Source organism: Chrysemys picta, chromosome 8, assembly GCF_011386835.1.
Source record: "Chrysemys picta bellii isolate R12L10 chromosome 8, ASM1138683v2, whole genome shotgun sequence".
Classification (NCBI taxonomy): domain Eukaryota; kingdom Metazoa; phylum Chordata; order Testudines; family Emydidae; genus Chrysemys; species Chrysemys picta.
The window spans coordinates 58,766,259-58,787,287 of record NC_088798.1 but is presented as its reverse complement, the minus strand read 5'-3'; positions in this window follow the sequence as shown (position 1 = coordinate 58,787,287).

Genomic DNA, 21,029 nt, shown 5'->3' with positions numbered 1-21,029 from the left:
GGCAGCACCCCAGGTAAACGGGGCACCGGGATCCTGAGAGGGCCACGGGGCCACAGGTAAGGCAAATCACCAGCCTGCAGGGGCACTCCAGGACGCTGGAAGAGCTAATACCCGAGACGACCAGCAGGAGGCGCCGCAGGGGTGAGTCCCACTCCTCTACACTACCACTTTCACAGAAGATGATCTTTTTGTTAGAAACGAGGCGCCATGTAAATAAAGATAAAACTTGCAAGAGAGAGGTCTAAAATTGGCTGGGGGAAGGCAAAATACTTTTAAAAGTTGGTCTAAGATTCCACTGACGAGAGCTACTTAAATAAGACATGAATGCGTCTTTCAGTAGAAGCAGGGTTGTCATAGCTGTGGACAGAAGTCTTCTAAAGAACCAGGCTGTGGAGTGAAATTTACACACACCTATACACACACACACACACCCCGTAGAAGGGATTAAATTCCTATATGTGGGGGAGAAAGCATCACAAGGGGGAGAGGAGGCAGCCAGCCATTTGCTGTGTGACATCAGGAATGAAATATCAATATTTCCTTCTGTGCTCTGTAAATCCACAGCTAACAAGGCTGCGCTGACAGAGGTGGGTTTTAATAACTGCAATGGAATAGCCAGCTGGTCACCATGATCAGACATAAATTGAGCTACCTTCGCCATCCTGCACTCACGACCCCAGCACAGAAATCCACTGCTCGGATGAACAGAAAGCATCTGTATGTATATTGTGCAGGTTGTTTTTCCAAATCCCTGCCCTTTGCTCCATGCTGCTTGGACTCATTTTACTTTGCTGTTGATTAAACATGGTCATCCCCTGCATGAAGCTGAATGTCCCAACTTGTAGCAAGTGGAGAGTGGTAGACATACGCCAGATGTTTGCCACAGTCCTGCAAGTGTAAATTTAGGATGACTTTAGACAGGCCTGGTGCATATCTGAAGGATCCTGAAGCAGTTTTCACGCTTATGAGATTTCCAGTACTTCCTCCTTCTGCTCAGACAAGAAATACCATGAGCATAGCCTGCCTTGATGCTTCTAGTTCAAAGTAACACCAAATTCCAAAATAATGGGGATGGTACGTAACTAGCCAATGGTGCCGACTTATATTTCAAGTACAGTACCTTTAAATTTCTAAGCCCTCTCAATGTGTTCAGAGCAAGGCCGGCTTGGGGCGGCGAAGCGGAAAAAAAAAAAAAAAAAGAAAGTCGACCAGCGGCACTTCGGCGGCAGGTCAATTGTGCCGCTCCATTCTTTGGCGGCAGGTCTTTCGCTCCCTCTCTTCCTCTTCAGTGGCACTTTGGCAGCAGCTCAAAGAGGAAGAGAGGGACTGAGGGACTCGCCGCCGAAGACCCGGACGTGCCACACTTTTCCATTGGCCGCCCCAAGCACCTGCTTCCTTTGCTGGTGCCTGGAGCCGGCCCTGGTTCAGAGCTATATAATCACACAGCTACTGCAACCTGTTACATAGGCGACACACCCTGTGCTCTCCCGAGGGGCTTTCATCAAATGTAAAGGCCAGTTTAGACTGAAAGGATGTTTTGGTTTTTGTGTATGAAAACATAAGAGTAATTCTAGTGATCAGGATGGGATTGTAAATCAGAAGCATCACACTTTGATAGCTGCAAGCACACAGCAATTGCCAACTCTCGCAATATTTGGGGATTTTCTGAAAGCCCCAGATCCTGGAGTCAGGTGATTGCATGAGAATCTCAACTTTCATCTTAAAAAAAAAAAAAAAAAAAGGTTTTAAACCCTCATGGTTGAAAACATGGCCCCTGCAGTCTCAAAAACCAGGAAGCAAATAACACTCCCACCCCAACATTTAGTATTTTTAAAACCTCATTATTTTTAAGCCAATCTTATGATCGGGGGAGAGATTGACTTACAATCATAGAATGCTTGCATCTGATAATATTGGAGACATACGCCCCCAGAAGGAGATCATACATATTCCATTCACTTTGATTATAGGCCCTTTGGGGCAGGAAGTATCTCTTTGTTCTGTGTCTGTATAGCACTTAGTGCAATAGGGTCGTGGGCCCACGACTGCAATACAAATAACATTCAAACCTGCAAGAGGGTTTCATTGGCCTGGTGCGGAGTTACGGTTCTTTGACTCCTGAGTAAATGAATAGCAAGTTGAACCAATCCCCAAGCACGGTGCAAATGGATCTCCAGTGCTGCTGGAGATGGCAGCTTTCGGATTAGATGCAAAGCTGGTGTTCTGATAACACAGAGTTTTTAAAAGGGCCCTAGGCTCAGGGATAGGGATGGTAATGCTGGTATCCTGGCTAAATTCCAAGTCAGGAAGTTACCTAAATCCCCCTCTAATTTCAAACAGACACGGCACTGCTCTTCACTTCCTGCAACGCTGCTCTAGACCCTATCTAGACTAGAAAAAGATGGAGTATTTTAAAGTAGACTAGCTAACACATTTTAGTTAACTCGTTTGTAAACACCAGTTAGCACCTTGTGTAGACAGGGTTTAATAGCTTTAAAAGTGTGTTCCCTAGTCAGGGTCGGCCCTAGAGAGAAGTCCTGGTTTTAGCCCTATTAGCTCCTAGCTAGCACCCCCGATAACAAGATTCCAGCAAAGGGCTTGGGGAACTCTCTCCCCACTCCCATCCCATATAAAATGAGCCAAGTCCACTGCCCTTCCTGCTCTGTGATTTTCTGGCCTGTCATTGACCAAAAGTAGATGCATGTGCCACCCAGGCTGAGGAGGGAGCAGTCAGACCCTGTCTGGCTCAGTCTTTGGTTGGTTTAAAATAGGGGTGGGCAAACTTTTTGGACCAAGGGACACATCTGGGTATGGAAATTGTATTGTGGGCCATGAATGCTCACAAAATTGGGGTTGGAGTGCAGGAAGGGGATGAGAGCTCTGGCTAGGGGTGTGGAATCTAGGGTTGGGCCAGAAATGAGGAGTTCAGGGTGCAGGAGGGAGCTCCAGGCTGGGGCAGGGGGTTGGGGTGCAGGAGAGGGATCAGGGCTGGTGCAGGGGGTCAGGGCACGGGAGGGGGTCAGGGGTGCAGGCTCTGGGCAGCGCTTACCTCAAACAGCTCTTGAAAGCAGCGGCATGTCCCCCTCTCTGGCTCCTATGTGGAGGTGCGGCCAGGTGGCTCTGCATGCTGCCCTGTCCGCAGGCACCGCCCCTACGGTTTCCATTAGCCACAGTTCTCTGCCAATGGGAGCTGCGGGAGTGGTGCTTGGGGTGGGGACAGCATGCAGAGCCCCCTGGCTACCCCTAAACATAGGAGCTGGAGAGGGCACATGCTGCTGCTTCCAGGACCCTTGGCACGCGCATGCGGAGCGGTCTCCAACCCTACTCCCAGAGTGGAGCGTGGGAACAGGGCAAGCCCCAGACCCCGCTCCCCAGCGGGAGCTCAAGGGCCAGATTAAACAGGCTGGAGGGCCAGATGTGGCCCTCAGGCCATAGTTTGCCCACCCCTGGTATAGGAACTGACATTTGTGTTCTGAAAACAAAATGCGACCCACTCAAATACGCTCAGGAAACAAATACAATCCTGGTCCAGCGGTAAGCAATCGATCTTCTGGGATCGATCCCGAAAGTGCTCGCCGTCGACGCCAGTACTCCAGCTCGGCGAGAGGAGTACGTGGTATCGACGGGGGAGCCTGCCTGCCCCGTCTGGACCTGCGGTAAGTTCGAACTAAGGTACTTTGAATTCAGCTACGTTATTAACATAGCTGAATTTGCGTACCTTAGTTCAAAATGGGTGGTTAGTGTGGACCAGGCCCAACTCAAATGGGAGCAAATATTCCCAGCAAACCTTGACAGCACTCATCTACCTCTATAGTCATGACCAACAGGACATGACACAGGAAATAGCAGAAGTAGAACAATAACATACACATTACCAGAAGAAACTACCCCACACACTATATGCAGGGATGAGGAAAACCACTTCACCACTTCATAATAAATTCTTATTAAACAAGATCTCATACTGATCCTTAGCAAGCCCTATTTTGTTAAAGAAAACTTAGACTCCCATAGCCTCTGTGATCACTCAGGCAATGTCCACTGGCCACTTATGTAGATAGTTTTCAGGAGACCCCAATACACCTTGTGACCAGGTTACCTCTGCAGCACCCCCTCATGGCCCATCAGGGCATAACTCACCCAGTAGCAGGTTTCCATTCCTAAGTCACTGTGAGGTCTAAAGAAGTGGTTCTTTTGCTCTAGCCCAGGCACACTTCAGTCCTACCACTTCTGGGGTGTTGAGGTGCAAAGAAAAAAAAATATCCACAACTCAAAACAGGGGTATCCAACAAACCCACCGTGGGACCCACCCTTCTCTTCAAGGCTTGTCTCCAAACAGTCTGTGTTTCCACCAATCCCCAGGATCTGGTTGTCCCTTCTAGCAGGAGCTCATCTGGGCTACACCCATGCTCCTCTCTCATCAGGGGAACCAGAGCTGTGCTCTCCTTTCTGGTCAGCCCTGAACTGGGTTAGACTTCCTCCTCCCTCTCCACACCCAACATTTGCTGCAGGTGTAGCGGGGCGGGACCAGCTGGGCCCACAGGCTTTCATTGACCCTCATGGCCCTATCACAACCCCTTTCTTTTCTCGGGCAGCATTAGATGTGCCAGTCTAAGGCTCCAAGCACCCAGTCAGTCAGAGCCCACCTTCTCCCAAGCATCCCTGGCATGAAGCGCCTCTAGGGCCAATTAGTTTCCCCACCATGAATGTGCATCTTGGTTGCCCTGGACATGTAAATGTGACCTCATTACAAGTTCTATATCACCTGGGTGGAACTTCCCCATACAGGCTCTTTGACGAAGGTCAGGAAGGGACCTGACCTTCATCCAGGGGAGCGCATTTAAAAAGCCAATTTGCTCAAAGCAGATTTTGTTCAAAAAGCAAGTAAATGGGCAGGAAGCTCCCTGCTGGGCTGAGGAATTCCTAACCCAGATGTTTATCTTAGGGCCTGCTCTTGCACCACTGAAGTCAATGAGAGTTTTACCACTAGGAGCTCAAGCTAGACTGTGTTCAACCCAGTGCAGGTATGCAAGGGTGGGAAAGAGAACACAAGGAACGATGGGAAGTTCAAGCCTCCTTCAGAGTTTGACAAATCCACAGAAGAGCAGCCTGCCCAAGGGCCAGCAGATGAGCTCTGGAGCCCTGATTCTGGAAAGCATTTTAAGGACATACTTAAGTGCTATTGACTTCAATGGGACAGAAACATGTGCTGAATATAGAGGCTTCCTTGAACTGGGGCCTGGGAACTGGGTCTTGCTTATAGCTCAGCCAGTGACATGCTGAACTGCATGGCAAGCCCTTGGGAGGAAGAATGCCTTTTCTGTCAACTTCCCCACAGGTAACAGATCCTGTAAAAATACCTTGAACAAACCATTCCCTGTCCAAAAGTCATTATTGCACGAGTCCATCACATGGCCCCATGTTCACCTCAAAATACATTTGACTTCACGTGAATCTGACAGAAAAACCATGAGCTGACAAACACCACAGTGGGAATGGAAAGAGTTACAAGGAGCCCTCTTGGTGAACTCAACATTTATACATTGATAAATCGTAAAAATAAAAACAAAAACCCCAACCCAGCCTGTGTCATACATTTTAGAAAAATCTACAAGCGGGTCCCTTTCAACTCTCAAACTTCACTCATCACTTTGCTCGTGGGAGCTGGAAAGAAAGCTAGACTCCACCAAAGAGTCAAATTTTAAAAAAGGATAATTTTAAATGCTTATAACTCAACCTAATTAATAGATTGACTTGGAAATTCTCCAGCATTATCAAGAAGAAAGTGCTACCTGTCTGAGGAGGCGACAGCACTTATTATTCACACATGACGGAGAGATTTAATCCCTGCTTGATGTGCAAATCTCAGGGCAGCCTTTGGAGCCACTCTGGCACCTCCACAGCACCATACACTGTGAGGTTGGGAATTATCAACCCCTTGTACAAAGGGGAAACTGAGGCAATGGAATTCTCCCCCCCCCCAAAGTGTTCAGCACCCAGCAGCTCCTATTGTAGCACTCATGACCAGACTGTCAGACTGTCACATGAGTGCAGCACCCAATGTTCTGAGCTCTTTGGAAAATCTGGTGTCAGAACCATTTAGAACCCAGATATCCCAGTTTCCAGGCCTGTGTTTTAACAAGTCCTGTTGACACAGATCTGTTTAAAGAATCCATTTTTCTTATTATTTCACTTGCACTGGGTTTGTTACTTAATTTCTTGTCCTTCATTGGATTATTTTATATTTAAATGTCTCATCTCATTTTACTCCTTCCTTTTTATAGTCTGGTAATCCAAGTCCCTTGGCATGGCAGAATAATCTGGTATTTAGTGTATTTTGAAATCAACAGAACAAGTAATATCCTCAGCTGGTGCATATTGATACACTTGAGCTATGTTGATTTACACCAGTGGAGGATCTGGCCCAGTAGCTTTAGAAAGGAAGACACATTTTCTATGCATCAAACAATGAAAAAAACACAGTGAAGGCCTGTTAAATGAAAGGAATAAACTAGCACAGCACCCAGGAGTTCTGAACTAAAATCCCTTGCACAGAAATGAAACCTCTAAAATGAAAAATGGAGTTAATCCCAGATTTCACTACTGAAAGCCCCTTATCCAAACCGGGAGAGGGCATTCCACACAAATTAAGTTTCAAGCAACCTTTTTTTAAACCAATTCTTTTTCCCTTCTGTGAAATCCCACTGATAATGCCGGGGGCTTGCTGAGGTTACCCAGAGTGCATCATTCTTTGAGATGGCCCAGACCACTTGAATTTCCCACTGTTAAGAGAGTACGGATTTTCTCCCAAGCAGTTTTGTCCAATCCCCATCTGCTTCCACTCTGAAATGACTCTTATTGTCCAGCTTCAGGATGGGTGCTGATAGTACTGCCTGAAGCATTCAAAAATCAAGAGATTGCCTTAAAAATCATTAGATTTTGAAGATACTAAATGGTGGGTTCTTTTTATTTACCTCCTGGCTTTTGAGCCTTTAGAGGTCAGCCCTTCTAGCTTTTCTGAGCAACCATGAGAGCTGGAAACATACTTTGCACCTATGAAGAAGCTATCTGGTGGCATTCATATCTGTCTAGGCCAATATATATGGGAAATAGATGGAGGAGAAACTGGCTCATGCACCTAGACAGAAATATATTTATTACTCAGTTTTTTTTAATAGATTTTAAAAGTTTCCCTCTTTGCCACATTTGCTTCCCCTGCTCCAGTCCCTCTGAACCTCAGGAATCCTCAGGTGGTCCCTTTAAGAGGATCTGTGTTGGTGTAGGGTGACCTCACCAATTCCTCTCGGTATGGTACGTAAAAGGCGAAGCCAAGCAGAGCATGCTGCTGTCCAGGGACCAAATCCCCAGATCTGAACATCCCCAAAGCTGAATCCAAACTTCAGAAGGCTTCTGTCTCTATAAGCAAAAATCCCAAGCCCATTCACCCCCACCACTGCACTTGAGGGAAATTCAGATCCACATTCAGACCTCAGTAATTTGGGAAAGGGCTGGTGCCGTCTGAGACACAGACCTAACCTCACGGAATCTGTATGTTGGGGGAATGGGAAGGGAAAGCAGAGTATCTGAAGGGAAGCAAGGAAAAGAGATGGCATGTGCCAGTTATATCCAGCTCAGCAATAAAGCAGTTGCCTTGTGAGTGACCCTGACATGCGCTACGAGTCTGTTTGGCCTGGGAAAGCAGCAGTTTATTAAGGTTTACCCCCACTACCGAATCGGTAACCTTTATTGAGCCTTTACAGGTGCCTCACACTGGCTGTGTCTGGTTAGACAAAGTAAATGACAGGCGGCCTGGGTGCTAACTCGAGCAAGACATCCCCTCTGACAGGCTCAAGGTCACCCCATGGGCAATCAGTGACCTCAAGTGAGAATCAGGAGCAGCTGCTTGCAAAAGCTCTCAGCCAGGGGATCCTACGGCGGAGCATGGTTTTCAAGGGGCTGGTGCAAAGGCTGGGAGGGAGAGGCCTGTAACTCAGCAGCACAGCCATCAGGGGAGAATTATGGGCTCTTTCTGGAATGTGGCATGCGGGAAACGTATAGTCTGATGCCACCGGATAAGAAATTAATTTCCAGCTCATCATAAAAAACATGCAGCAGTTGCCGCTTAGAAACACATTTCAAAACCTTTCATTTCAAAAAGATACAGTAGGGAAGACAGGGTTCACTCCATTAAAGTGCCATTAAAGGAGAGGTTAGCAGGGGGAAAGGGAGAAGAAATAGCCATGAGGAACTGGGGTCATCTAGAACAAACAGCTTCAGACTGAAAAATCTGGTCGGCAAATCAAGGTGACTCCAAATGAAGGCAGGAGTTTTCCTGATGCAACCAAGGATCCACTAACTAGCAGTATTTGTGCTCGTCACCGTGGTAACCAAGCCCTGGTCTACATGAGGGAGTTTTTGCACTGGTGTAGCTATTCTGCATTAATGTAAGGAGTGACTTGTGCCTAGGTTTGAGGCCATCCACTAGTGCAAGTCACTTTTTACTCCGATTCAGAGTGGCCACACTAAGCATTTGTCCAAGAACAGCCTCACTGGTTCAATAATCCCCTATGGACCCACGTAGCTAGTTGGGCCATATCCACAGAGGGCTTTGAAAGTCGGGACCAAGGCCTCAAGCCTGACTCAGTATTTAAGAGGGACCTGTGTAAGGCAAGACGCACTGAGGGGATGTGCTCCCAGCTGTCCATGAAACAACAGAAGCCTAGAAGCCAAAATGTAGCCAAAAAGACAAGAGGGTGGTGCATTTCCAAGTACATCTCTACCCCAAAATAACGCGACCCGATATAACACGAATTCGGATATAACGCGGTAAAGCAGTGCTCCGGGGGGGGGGGGGGGGGGGGGGGCGGCAGGGCTGCGCACTCCGGCAGATCAAAGCAAGTTCAATATAACACGGTTTCCCCTATAACGCGGTACGATTTTTTGGCTCCCAAGGACAGCGTTATATCGGGGTAGAGGTGTATATGGAAGATCTTAAGACAAAGAAGGAGTTTTATTCTGAACCAGGCAGGAAACTGGTGAAGATTTCCAAGGATGGGGATGACTGATTTCATTACTGAATGTTATTTTAGGTGTATACATTTTATTTACAAATGGGTTCAGATCAAACCCCTAGATCTGAATGCACCCAGACTCTGAGGAGTTTCATGAGTTTTAGGCTTTTGTTTAGAATTTTACTTCAATTATATAAAAATAATAATAAAATGGAGGGGTTCTGCAGGGGGAAGGGGAGTATGACCAAAACAATTTGGCAAATTTGACACAAATTCTTGTCAATCTACATTTTTTTGTGAAAAGTTGTATCTAACAAATTTCCCCCAGCTCTAGTTTGGCTCAGAACTTCAGGGCCCAGGCCTGATTCTCCACCGCCCTACACCTCGTGGGGTCATTCACACCTTGTGTTTGTGAGGGAGTTCAAGCTCTTTTGTGTACGTGCTTGCAGGTACCAACCTTGTTACTTAAGTCAACACACAACCCAGTGCTTTTCCAATGGCAGCTGTAGGTTAAGCTGACTGTTTTACAGTCTTGTCCCCTCACATTCCAAGTCCTTCCCCAGCTCCGTGTTCTGAACAAATGGCTTCCTTTGAAGTATTTGCAGTGACTAGTTCCCTCTTTGTAATCTTCCACTTGTCTAAACTGAAACTCAGGAGACATTTCAGTGCTCTGCTCCTATCCGGAGTCTCCCTAGATTTGATCTCTCTCTTTGTACATTTTGGCTGAAAGAAATAGAAATAAATGGAGATATCCTATCTCCTAGAACTGGAAGGGACCTTGAAAGGTCATTGAGTCCAGCCCCCTGCCTTCACTAGCAGGACCAAGTACTGATTTTGCCCCAGATCCCCAAGTAGCCCCCTCAAGGATTGAACTCACAACCCTGGGTTTAGCAGGCCAATGCTCAAACCACTGAGCTATCCCTCCCCCCAAGCTGTGGAACAGTTGAGGAATTACTAAAACCAGGCACCCTATGGGCTTTCTCTGCACAACTTCGCCCATATGCCTCAATCCTGACCTGCAAAACAGCTTGGTATGGGCCTGAGATAGCGCTAAATTAAGTCAATGGAAATTCTCCCATTAAAGTCCATGGGATTCAAGCTCTATTTCAGGCCTGTCTGCTAATGCATCCCAATTCTGAACTGTGACACCCCCTAAAATTCTGCCCTTGAATTTCTCCTACCAGTTGTCTCACATTGGATGATGTCGGTGTAATGGATGAATACTGTGACAATCAGGGTTCAGACATTCCAAGGGGAGAATGGGTTTAACCCCCTGAAATGAGCAGTTGAAGCAACTGATTGCATACTGTATTTTAATGCTCTGAACTTGACGGCCATTATGAGATATATAATCACAATCTGTATATGAACCTATGTATTTATACATAGAGAGAAAGCCGGTTTATAACCTGTAATACACCTTCAAATAGACCTCACAGGAGGTGTTCGGGAATTGAACCACAGCTGCACAGCATAAGGGCCACCAAGGTTACAGGACAAACGGTAGCAGAGGTGAAGCGTGGGGCGGTCACGTGCCCCCCCACCCCATCAAGAGTTATGTGTCGCCTCTACTGACTTAGGAGGCCATTCGTCTGGTTTAAAGCCAGACAGCTCTAGTTTTATGGAGCACTGTTCCTTTCCAGTAGGGACTTAGCATCAGACATGGCTTTGTCCAGTAAAAATGAGAGGAGGAGACTGGGGACACAAGAGCTGGGGCATGGCTGGACGAAGAACCTCCATGCAGAGTGATGCTGGCGGGGACAGGCTCATAGAGGTGGGCCCAAGCAGGCTCATGCCCCCTGTATTCTGAGGATGTGGATGCAGCCTTACCTGTCTGGGTGGTGCCCAAAAAGTCACAAATACCCCATGCTGACATGGCTGAGACCATCCGACAAGGAGAGCAGTCAAGCCCAGATGACAGCTTTGGTGGACTAACCCACCTTCCCTTTCCCTTCTCAGTCTGCACTGCACTGTGCCAACGCTTTGATGAACTGTTTTATTCTGCACTTTGCATCCTGCTTTGTTTATGGGGAGCTTGGGAGATTTGTGGGCTGCGTGATGAATTATATGAAGGAATACAAACATTTTTTACTGTTCTGGGTGATGAGCGCTTGAGTCCTGTGGACAGCTGGAAGAATTATTTGCAGGAAATTAACACCGTTTGTCGATTGCATGATGAACTCCTGCATGTGAAATAAATTATGGGAAGAAAGTGGTTAGGGACAGTCGTTATTCCCGCTGAAGCAAAGCCCCTCCGCTTGGTTGTAAGGTCGCCATGATATATGTGCTGCAGAATGAAAATTCCCCAAGCGCTTTGGAATTGAACAAACCAATATAACTGGGGGCGTAAGCGATCTGCCACATTAAATTCCAAGGCGTTAATAATTGTCCCTGGCTCCTGATTGCTACATTTTTTGGATACATTTGCTCTGGCTGCTTCCCAGAGGATGAGATTTAACTCTTTCCTTACCCTTGCTCTATGATTTCATGGGATCTGATATGCAATTACAGGATATCAAGCATTCAAAACAGTGGTGATGTGATGGGGCCGTTTTCTCTCTCTACATTCTACGGCGCGTATGTCTATATGGGGTTCTAACCCTAAAAGTAGAGGTCAGTATGGGTAAATGTAGTCTTTAAAATCTACTCCCTCTGTGGCTCGCTGCCCTTTGGGCAAATGATGTGCCACTAAGCCATGGAGAAGGTCTGTGGGTGGGACACATTTTCAAAGTCGCCCATCAGCCACGCTACAAATTAAAGGCCTTCCACTAGTCACCGACCATCCCCTTCCACCACCACTGCAAAGGAGAAGTTCAAGCTCTTAGGACAAGCGTTTCCCCCCCAGTACAATGAGGGGTATGCGTGAGTGTGATCCTTCAGGGGCTGTCTTCTTTCTCCTAGCTCTACCCTGCACAAACTCCCTGTTCCAGCTGGTGGCTTTTTTTCTGAGCAGAGATTACTGATAGTTCAGAGGAAGGAGGGCCTTGTGGCACTGGATGGGACTGAGGAGATCTGCGATCAGCATTGTCATTTCTGCTCTCTGTGCCTTACTTCCTAAAAGCAAAAAATCTTGCCATGAATTGCTGTGGAGGTTGTGTTCCTAAATCCTTTAGGTGCTTTTGTAAAACCACCCCTTTTAAAATGTCCTTGAAACTCAGTTCCCCATCTCTACCATGAGGACAATAGCACTTCCCTGTCTCCCAGCTGCTGGAAGGAAGTCACTGATGCTGAGGCCCTCTGATACCCCAGCAATGGGGGCCCAAGAGCTACTTAATAACAGAGATCAAGAAACCAAAAAGCAGAACAGGTTTTGTACCCCAATTTGGTGCCAAGCTGACGACCCTATAGAAAGTGGAAGCTAAGACGGAGGTTCTCACACTATGGCCCACGCACTCATAGGTCACCCCTGCAGAGCTGGACTGGCCACAAGATGCTGGTTCCCCTTGGCGCTGGCTGCTCGGTCACATCGTAAGGCAACTAAAAATGTATGGAACGTGTTTCTTATAATGGACGAGATTATCAAAGGCATCTAGGTGCGTCTCTCCTATTACTTTCAATGGGAATTGGGTGCATAAATACCTTTGAGGATCTATGCCAGTATTTTTCAATCTGTGGGTTACAACCCAGTACTGGGTTGTGGCATGTAAGGCGCTGGGTTGCCTTGCTCTGGTCAGCACCGCCAGCCAGGATGTTAAAACCCTGTTGGCGGTGCTGCCCAGCTAAGGCAGGCTAGTGTCTACCTTTTCCAACACCACACTGTGCCCTGGAAGCAGCCAGCAGCGGTCTGGCTTCTAGGCAGGGGGGCCATGGGGCTCCGCGTGCTGCCCTGAGCATTGGCTCCCAACTCCCATTGGCCGGTTCCCAGCCAATGGGAACTGGGGGGGCGGTGCCTGCAGGCAAGAGTCACGCAGAGCCAGACCTGCTGCTGATGCTGGCTGCTTCCAGGGTGCAGCGTGGTCTGCGGTGCACCCCGGCTGTGCTGCTGAACGGGAGCCACCGGAGGTAAGTCTGTGCCTTCGCCCCAATCCCCTGCCCCAGCCCTGCGCTCCCCCAAACCTGGAACCCCTTCCTGCACCCCAAATGCCTCATCCCTGGCCCCACCCTAGAGCCTGCACCCCCAGCCCAGAGCCCTGATCCCCTCCTGCACCCCAACCCCCTGCCCCAGCCCTGAGCCCCCCTGAACCAGGATCCCCTCCTGCACTCCAAACGCCTCATCCCCAGCCCAGAGCCCTGACCCCCTCCCACATCCCAACCCCCTGCCCCAGCCCTGAGGCCCCCAAACCCAGAACCCCTTCCTGTACCCCAAACCCCTCATCCCTGGCCCCACCCCAGAGCCTGCATCCCCAGCCCAGAGCCCTGACCCTCTCCTGCATCGCAACCCCCTGCCCCAGCCCAGAGCTCCCCTCACACCCTGAACCCCTCATTCCCGGCCCCACCCCACAGCCCTCACCCCAACCCTCTGCCCCAGTCCTGAGCCCCTCCCCAAACCCCTCATCCTCAGCTCCGGTGGATCACGGGCATCAACAATTTTCTTCAACTGGGGCCCCAGAAAAAAAGTTTGAAAACCATTGATCTAGGCCACAGTGCTCTGCTGGTATAACTCCATCGGAGCCAGCTGAATTTCACCAGCAGCCATGGTGGGCCGTCCACGTACACCAGGTATCAGTTGTATGCCTTGTTGGCCCAAGTGGCTGTATGCTATCCAACTGGTGGCCTGCAGGCTGAATCCGGCCTGGGGGGTTATTCCATCTGGCCCCACTGGAAGACACCACTTTGTAAAACAAGCCTCCACGCAGCATGACCTTGTGTGCACATTACATGTGTGGTTATGCCACATGGAGGACACCGTTTTGGATCACCTAAGGAATACAGGTGAGTTGTTGCATGCCTGACTAACACAGTCTCAGCACACCATGGACCAGCAGAGAATCTGGCATGTTACTTTGTCATGGAAGCAATTGGTGAACCAGAGGGGAGGTGGTCCAGGCATTCAAGAACCGGAGAAGAGGCAAGGACACATTTGCTAATAGCCTCATGCTCCCTCACCGCTCCTATCTCTATCTATCTGAGGTGTGCTCTGTAAGATGTGTCACTGGCAATCTCTACACTACAGTGCTCGTATGCCACTTCCAGGATCACTGTTGATATTAGGATGAAAAATGAGCGTCTGAAAGTCCACATAAAGGAGCTAATACTTTGGGGCTGTCAATCAAGTGCTAATATGCTTAGCTAAAGAAACATATTGATCCTGAGTGCCTGGAATTGTACTTGAAAAGGGCTAGTGACATTTCCAGGGAGTGACACGATCCGTTCAAGTCAATTAGCGGCATCAGAGGAGTCATGCTGAGAGGACGCACTCACCTCCGAGGAACGCCAGCAGAGAATATGAATTGATTTAAGTATTTTTATATGCTGAGAAATAAATATTTTAATGGCCCACAACACAGGAAGGGAAGCCCAAGGCTGTCAGTGGCACCATCAGCAGCGTCTGGACCAAGGAGCTTTCTGCTGCAAAGCAAGAAATCACAGAGCAGCTGGAACCTGACTCAGGAGTCTAGCAAATGGAATTGCTTCCCAGGTACTGCAGCAGGACTTTACATTTCAAGGGAAAGCAGCATGTCAATGAAAGTGAGCCAAGTGAAGTGTCCACAGTATCCCAGAGTTCCCAGCACCTGGGTTTACAATGAGTTTGGCTGCTGTTCTAGCATGTGTCATATAGCATATATATGCCATTAAGGCCCGGAAGCCCCAGCTGAGATCACGGCCCACATTGTGCTAGGTGCTGTACATACACATCATAAGAAACAGCCCCTGCCCAAAGGGCCTACACATGAATAAAGCAAGCTGGGATGTTATAGAAGGGGGAACTGAGGCACAGAGAGGCTAAATGACTTGCCCTAGGTAACACAGGAATTCTGGCAGAGTCAGAAACTGGATCCAGATCCCCATCCAGTGCCTTAACCACAAGGCCATCCTTTGTAATCTGGATTAAAGAGACACATTGTCACAGAGTTTGGCACCCCTGGAGTAGGTATTTTAACCAGTAAGCCATGTCCTCAGATGGTGTAAATTAGCATACTTCAATGGAGTATGGCTGATTTCCAGCAGCTAAGGATCTGGCCCATGGTTTGTTTTCCTGATTGTTACACGTTTCTGTAAGAACAGGGTTTGCGTGTGGGGACGAACATGCCTGTGCAGAGTTAGGATGCAATTCTTTCGTGACTTTCCTCTCAGGAAGTCATCGACAACACTTCTGCACACTAAAGCCTACACTACTACTGCCCACGTAAGCAGGTGGAGTGCTCTGGATTTGATACAGGTGGAAGTGATCACACAGGATTCAGGGCAGTGGAGAATGAGCAGGCTCTTCGAATCCAAAACAAATCCTACTTGTGGTAGCATGTGAGAAGGAACCTGGGAAAGGGACCCCTTGAATTTCACTGGGGGGGGGGGAAGGCTGAATGAAGACTTTAGAGATGGAAAGAGGGGCCAGTCCTGAAGTTTGGATCCATGCTTTCCTGATGGGATCTGGGCCCATCTCCAGCACAAGTGGTGGAAACAGCGGTAAGGGCCTGCTTCTCCCATGTTTTGCACCTCAAGGAGGGGTTGGTACCTGGAGAACCTGGGTGTAAAACATCACCAAGCCCAGCTGTTCTTTTTTTTTTTTTTACCCCCAGTGGCAGACAGTGAGGCCTGGTTTCGAGAGGTGCTGAGCACCCACCACTCCCAGGGGCTAGCATAGAACCACGAGCACTCAGCTCTTAAGAAAATCAGACCCATAGTAAAGACACTGGCTATCACAGGGAGCTTATAGTGTAAAAGGTGGTGGCGGCACAGGTGAGTACCAGGCCCGGGTCCACCACCAGCAGGCTTGGGGGATAGAATGATCAAAAGCCAGGAATGAGACACAGGGATAGTGACTTTAACAAGTTGGTTATTTCTTCCCCTTATACCTTCATAACACTATCGTTCTGCCTGACCTGTCCCTGGGAACAAACTGAGGGTCAGGTATCTCTCCCATGGGTGCTAGTTTCATACCTGCTGAGTGACCCTTCTGATCATATCCAGGAGTAGCCCTGCCTGTGGAAAGCGAGATGATAGCACAGGAGAGCTCTGATTGGCTGGCACCATTGCAATGTCCTACACAGAGGTCCTAGCTTCAGAGGCTGCTCTGCAGGAATAGTATCCATTAGCACAATCTATGCCATGTGCTAATGGGGGAGGGGCAGGAATTTGTTATCTGGCTTGCCTCTACCTCAAATCTTGCAGGATTGGCACACCCCTCCCACCCTAGCCCTGTTCAATGAACTCATCACCCCCACCCCATATATCAGCTAGAGAGAAGGGGACCACAAGAGAGTAACCAGAGATGCTGCTCCCTCCACTCCAGGACTGCCCCTAAAGTATATCCACGGTGACCCAAAGCTTACATGCGCCCCCCCCCGCCTTTATGGCATAGCTGCTAGACCACAGGGCTCCAGGTTTTTAGGCAGGGCTTGGCACTCAACAACAGGAGCGCTGACCTTCCTTTATTCACAAGGACATCTCTCCAACTTCTCCCAAGCACACTGAACAAATGGAGAGAGGGGAAAAGTATGAGTTTTTCCTTCCAACTTTCCCCAGCTGCTCGAGTCCCCCATCATATTAGATTTGTTTCTAAAAGATCTGCTCCAGGAACTACCTGGGGGGAGCTCTGTGGCCATTGTTATCCAGGAGGGCAGACTGGATGACTGCAATGGTCCCTTCTGGCCTTGGATTCTATGAATATGACAAGGTATCGCTTCAACTCCAGGTTGACTGGGACTCAGGAAATCAGAGCAATACCCTTGACTCTAGTGGGCCATGTGCTTGGCATCTCTCTGCCCCATCTGTAGAGTGGGGATATTAATTCTTCCTTTCCTTCACCCTGTGTCCGTCTTGTCTATTTAGAATGCAAGGTATCCAGGGCAGGGTTGGTCTCTCACTATGTTTGTAGACAGCACCTAGTACAATGGGACCACTAGGTGCTACTGTAATACAATATGGTAAAATTCAGAGGCTCCCTGCCTTGCACCTTGTGCTGTCATCCTCTCCTGTGTACAAACGCTACCTGGTAGCACTGAATACTCACTTTGCACGGGGTGAAGGAAAACTCAAGGTGCTACGCACCAGAGACTTTGGCCCATCGGACCCCAGAAAAGTGTCATGTCACTCACGCGAGCGGTTGGGCTTTGGACTTTACTCTATGACACTCGAGTATTGTTTAAGGGCTAAAAGCTTGATCCCAAGTGGTCATCAGAGAAAGGGCCAGTGCCTCATCTCCACTCCCGTCTCCCCCCCACCCTACCCCGCTGTCTGTTAAATGCACATGTGTTCTCCTTCATGCTGAACTGGACAGCAGTTTTGTCTTACTAACTGGAAGACAAATCACACACTCCTGTGTCATGGCTGCTGCCACTGCTTCTTTAAAAGTTTAAAGAACTCATTTAATCTTCCTGGCAGGAGACCTGGCTGCAGCAGAGAAAGTTTTATTGAGTGTGTAATCACAGGGTTTTCCGCCCCTAGTTACTCAGCACCACCTCCTCTGCTCATAGCCCAGTCCTCCTCCTCACCCCCCCCCCCCCATTTTTTACTCTATTTGCTGTTACTTGTATGCTAAGGTGGGCGGGGGGCGGGACGAGGGATCGAGAGCTGCCTACAGTCCCTAAGGAAATCAAATGGGAGTTGTTCTTTTACCTCAGCTGAAGAAAAGAGCTAGTGTTTATAAGCCTGCAGGCTTTGAGCAGAATAAATAAATCTCTTAGTAGACCCCTAATCAGACAGAGACAGGAGCTGCAGTCCCCTAGGGAATACCAGGAAGAATGTCCCTGTGAGTTTTTACATTAAATTTCTCAGCACAGATCTTGACAGTTCTGGCCATTTTCCATAGAGGTTAGTGAAAAGCAAATTCCAATGGTGCTGCTAACACATCAGCAATGGTCAGAGCTCTAACCTTTCAGTGGTTCTGTTAAGAGACACCCCAAGAGTTTGGATGCTTATCCAATGATTATCCAGCCAGAGCTAGGGACAGATTTTCAAGAGCACCATGTGACTTAGTGTCTTATTGAAAGGCAATGGCACTTAAGCTCCTAAATCACTTATGTGCTTTGGAAACGGATACCTGGTCTGCAAAAAATAGGCTGGAAACATTGCAAAATACAGTCCATCTCGCTATTGTCACTTCCAGGTCTGGTCTGTCTGTGTCCAAGACAGCAAGTGCAAAAGGACAAGAGAGAAAAGTGTATTATTGGGGTTTTGTAACTTCAGATGTGTTTGTATAACCCTCGCACTGACCGTTCATGTCAGATTTTGTTTCCTCTGCAGTGGTTCACCTGGATTTTGAGACAGTTACTGAAAGAGTCCACTTGCAACTAGTTATTTGGGTACTTAATTTGAGGCACATTAAAAGGGGTCCAGTTTTGAAGGCTGGGTACTCAATTGTCTGGGCAATGCCAGTGAGTGATCATTACTCCCTTAAAAATTGAGACCAATTACTATTTTTTCTGCTTTGAGGAAGCATAATCTAGTGGTGAAAGCACAGAACTAGGGGCCAGGGCTCCTAGGGTGAACTTCTGTCCCCACTGAAGTGGCTGTGCCTCTGGTTCCCCAATTTAAAAAAAAAAAAAAATATATGCAAAATCCTTTTTGACCACCCGTAGTTAAACATTTTCCTGAAAGTGACTGGGAGGCTCAATTCATTGTTTGCAAACACTGTACTCCTCAGATGGAGGACCCTCCAGAAGTGTTAGTGTTCAGCATTAAAATCTCCCTCTCTGGTACTTATACAGCTCCCATCAGTGCTGTATCTCAGAGGCTCAGAGTATGTATGCACCCAACATCCCTGTGAGGGGCAAGTGCTATTATCCCCTGTGTACCAGAAGTAGGATTACCAGATAGCAACTGTGAAGGAACGGGACAGGGGGGTAATAGGCACTTATATAAGAAAAAGTCCCCCAAAACAGGACTGTCCCTTTAAAAACAGGACATCTGGTCACCCTAATCAACACAAAGGCTAAGTGACCTACCCAGAGTCACACAAAAGGTCTGTGGCAAAGTAGGGACGGGCAGCTGTGTCTCCCAAGTTGTAGGCTGGCTCCTTAAGCACGACTAGATCATCTTTCCTCTCCAGACACGGTAAATGAGGCGGTTGCTCGGACTGCCTGTTTGGCAACCAGAACATTGGGGATGTCCATTAAGTGTCAGTCACTCTCTGTCTTGGTCACAAATTCTATGGCCTGTGTTAGGCAGGGAGTCAGACTAAATCAGTGATGGGCAAACTTTTTTAACTGAGGGCCACATCTGGGTATGGAAGTTGTATGGTAGGCCATGAAGGCTCACAAAATTGAGGTGCAAGAGGGGGTGATGGCTCTGGGGTTAGGCCAGAAATTAGGAGTTCAGGGCGCAGGAGGGGCATCAGGGCTGGTGCAGGGGGTCAGGGCACAGGAGGGGGTCAGGTGTGCAGGCTCCAGGCAGTGCTTACCTCAAACAGCTCTTGGAATCAGCAGCATGTCCCCCCCTCCAGCTCCTATGTGGAGGTGAGGCCAGGCGGCTCTGCGCGCTGCCCCGTCCGCAGATGCTGCCCCTGCAGTTTCCATTAGCCGTGGTTCCCAGCCAATGGGAGCTGTGGGTGTGGCACGTGGAGCCCCCTGGCTACCCCTAAATGTAGGAGCCAGAGCGGGGACATGCTGCTGCTTCCGGGAGCCTTGGCATGTGCACACGGAGCAATCTCCAACCCCACTCCCTGACTGGAATGCAGGAGCAAGGCAAGCCCCAGACTCTGCTCCCCAGCGGAAGCTCGAGGGCCAGATTAAATAGGCTGGAGGGCCGGATGTGGCCCCCAGGCCGTAGTTTGCCCACCCCTGGACTAAATGATTCTAGTGGTCCCATCTGGCCTTAAAAATCTATGAATGAATAATTACAAGGAGCTCCAGCCACCTGGAAAAATTCTCAGTCCCAAACCACCAGCAATAGCTGGAAGCCTCCACTAAGGGAATGTGTAGGTTTCAGGAGTAGGACAATTTAGGCCTTGTCTGCACTGGGGATTTGTCCCAATTTCAGGTATCAGTGACTAGCCACCAGCGTTGCCACATCAGATAATAAATCAAGTAAGCCGTGAGTGACACTAGTGTATTTTACCTCAGGTAGTTTCCACCAGTCCAAAGAGTAGCTTTGCTGGTCTGAGCTAGGGGGTTGTTCTAGGACAGCATGTGGATGGAAGGACAGTCCCATTGTCTGGCCACACTTCTATGATTCTATACCTGGGTGTAAGACTGGAAGGGACCTTGAGAGGTCATCTAGTCCAGCTCCCTGCATCCAAGGCAAGACTACGTAATAACTAGACCATTCCTGACAAGTGTTTGTCTAAACTGCTCTTAAAAACTACAATGATGGAGATTCCACACCTCCCTAGGCAATTTATTCTAGTGCTTAACCACCCTGACAGTTAGGGTTGCCATTAGGAAAAACTTCCTAAGTTATCCTTGCTGCAATTGAAACCCATTGCTTCTTCTCCCATCCTCAGAGGTTAAGGAGAAAGTTATTCACCCTCCTCCTACCCTCCTCCTTGTAACAACCTTTTAAGTATTTGAAAACTGTTATATCCCTCCTCAGCCTTCAGTATGATGGGAAGAAGGTCACAGGCCTTTCTCCAAGGAGTCTGTACCAGCATTACTAACCTAATCCAACCTTAGCAAAGGAGATGTGAAACCCAGCTTTGTGTGAAGCCAGAGAAGTTGGTTAATTGTTCTAGTGACAATGGACCCAATTTTACTCTCACCTCAGCATCACTCTGGTCTAACTCCATTGTGGAAGGCAAGCCAGAAAATCAGGGCCACAGTATGCTGAACTGCCACAAGCATCTAGTATTGTGCATTGTAGGAGGGAGCAAATCATGAGTCAGCCCTCAAAAAAGAAGTCATGAGATTTTTAAAAGATACTTGGGGTTCCTTTTATTTGCCTTCTGGTTTGTGAGACTTTAGGGCACACTTGTGCCATACCGCC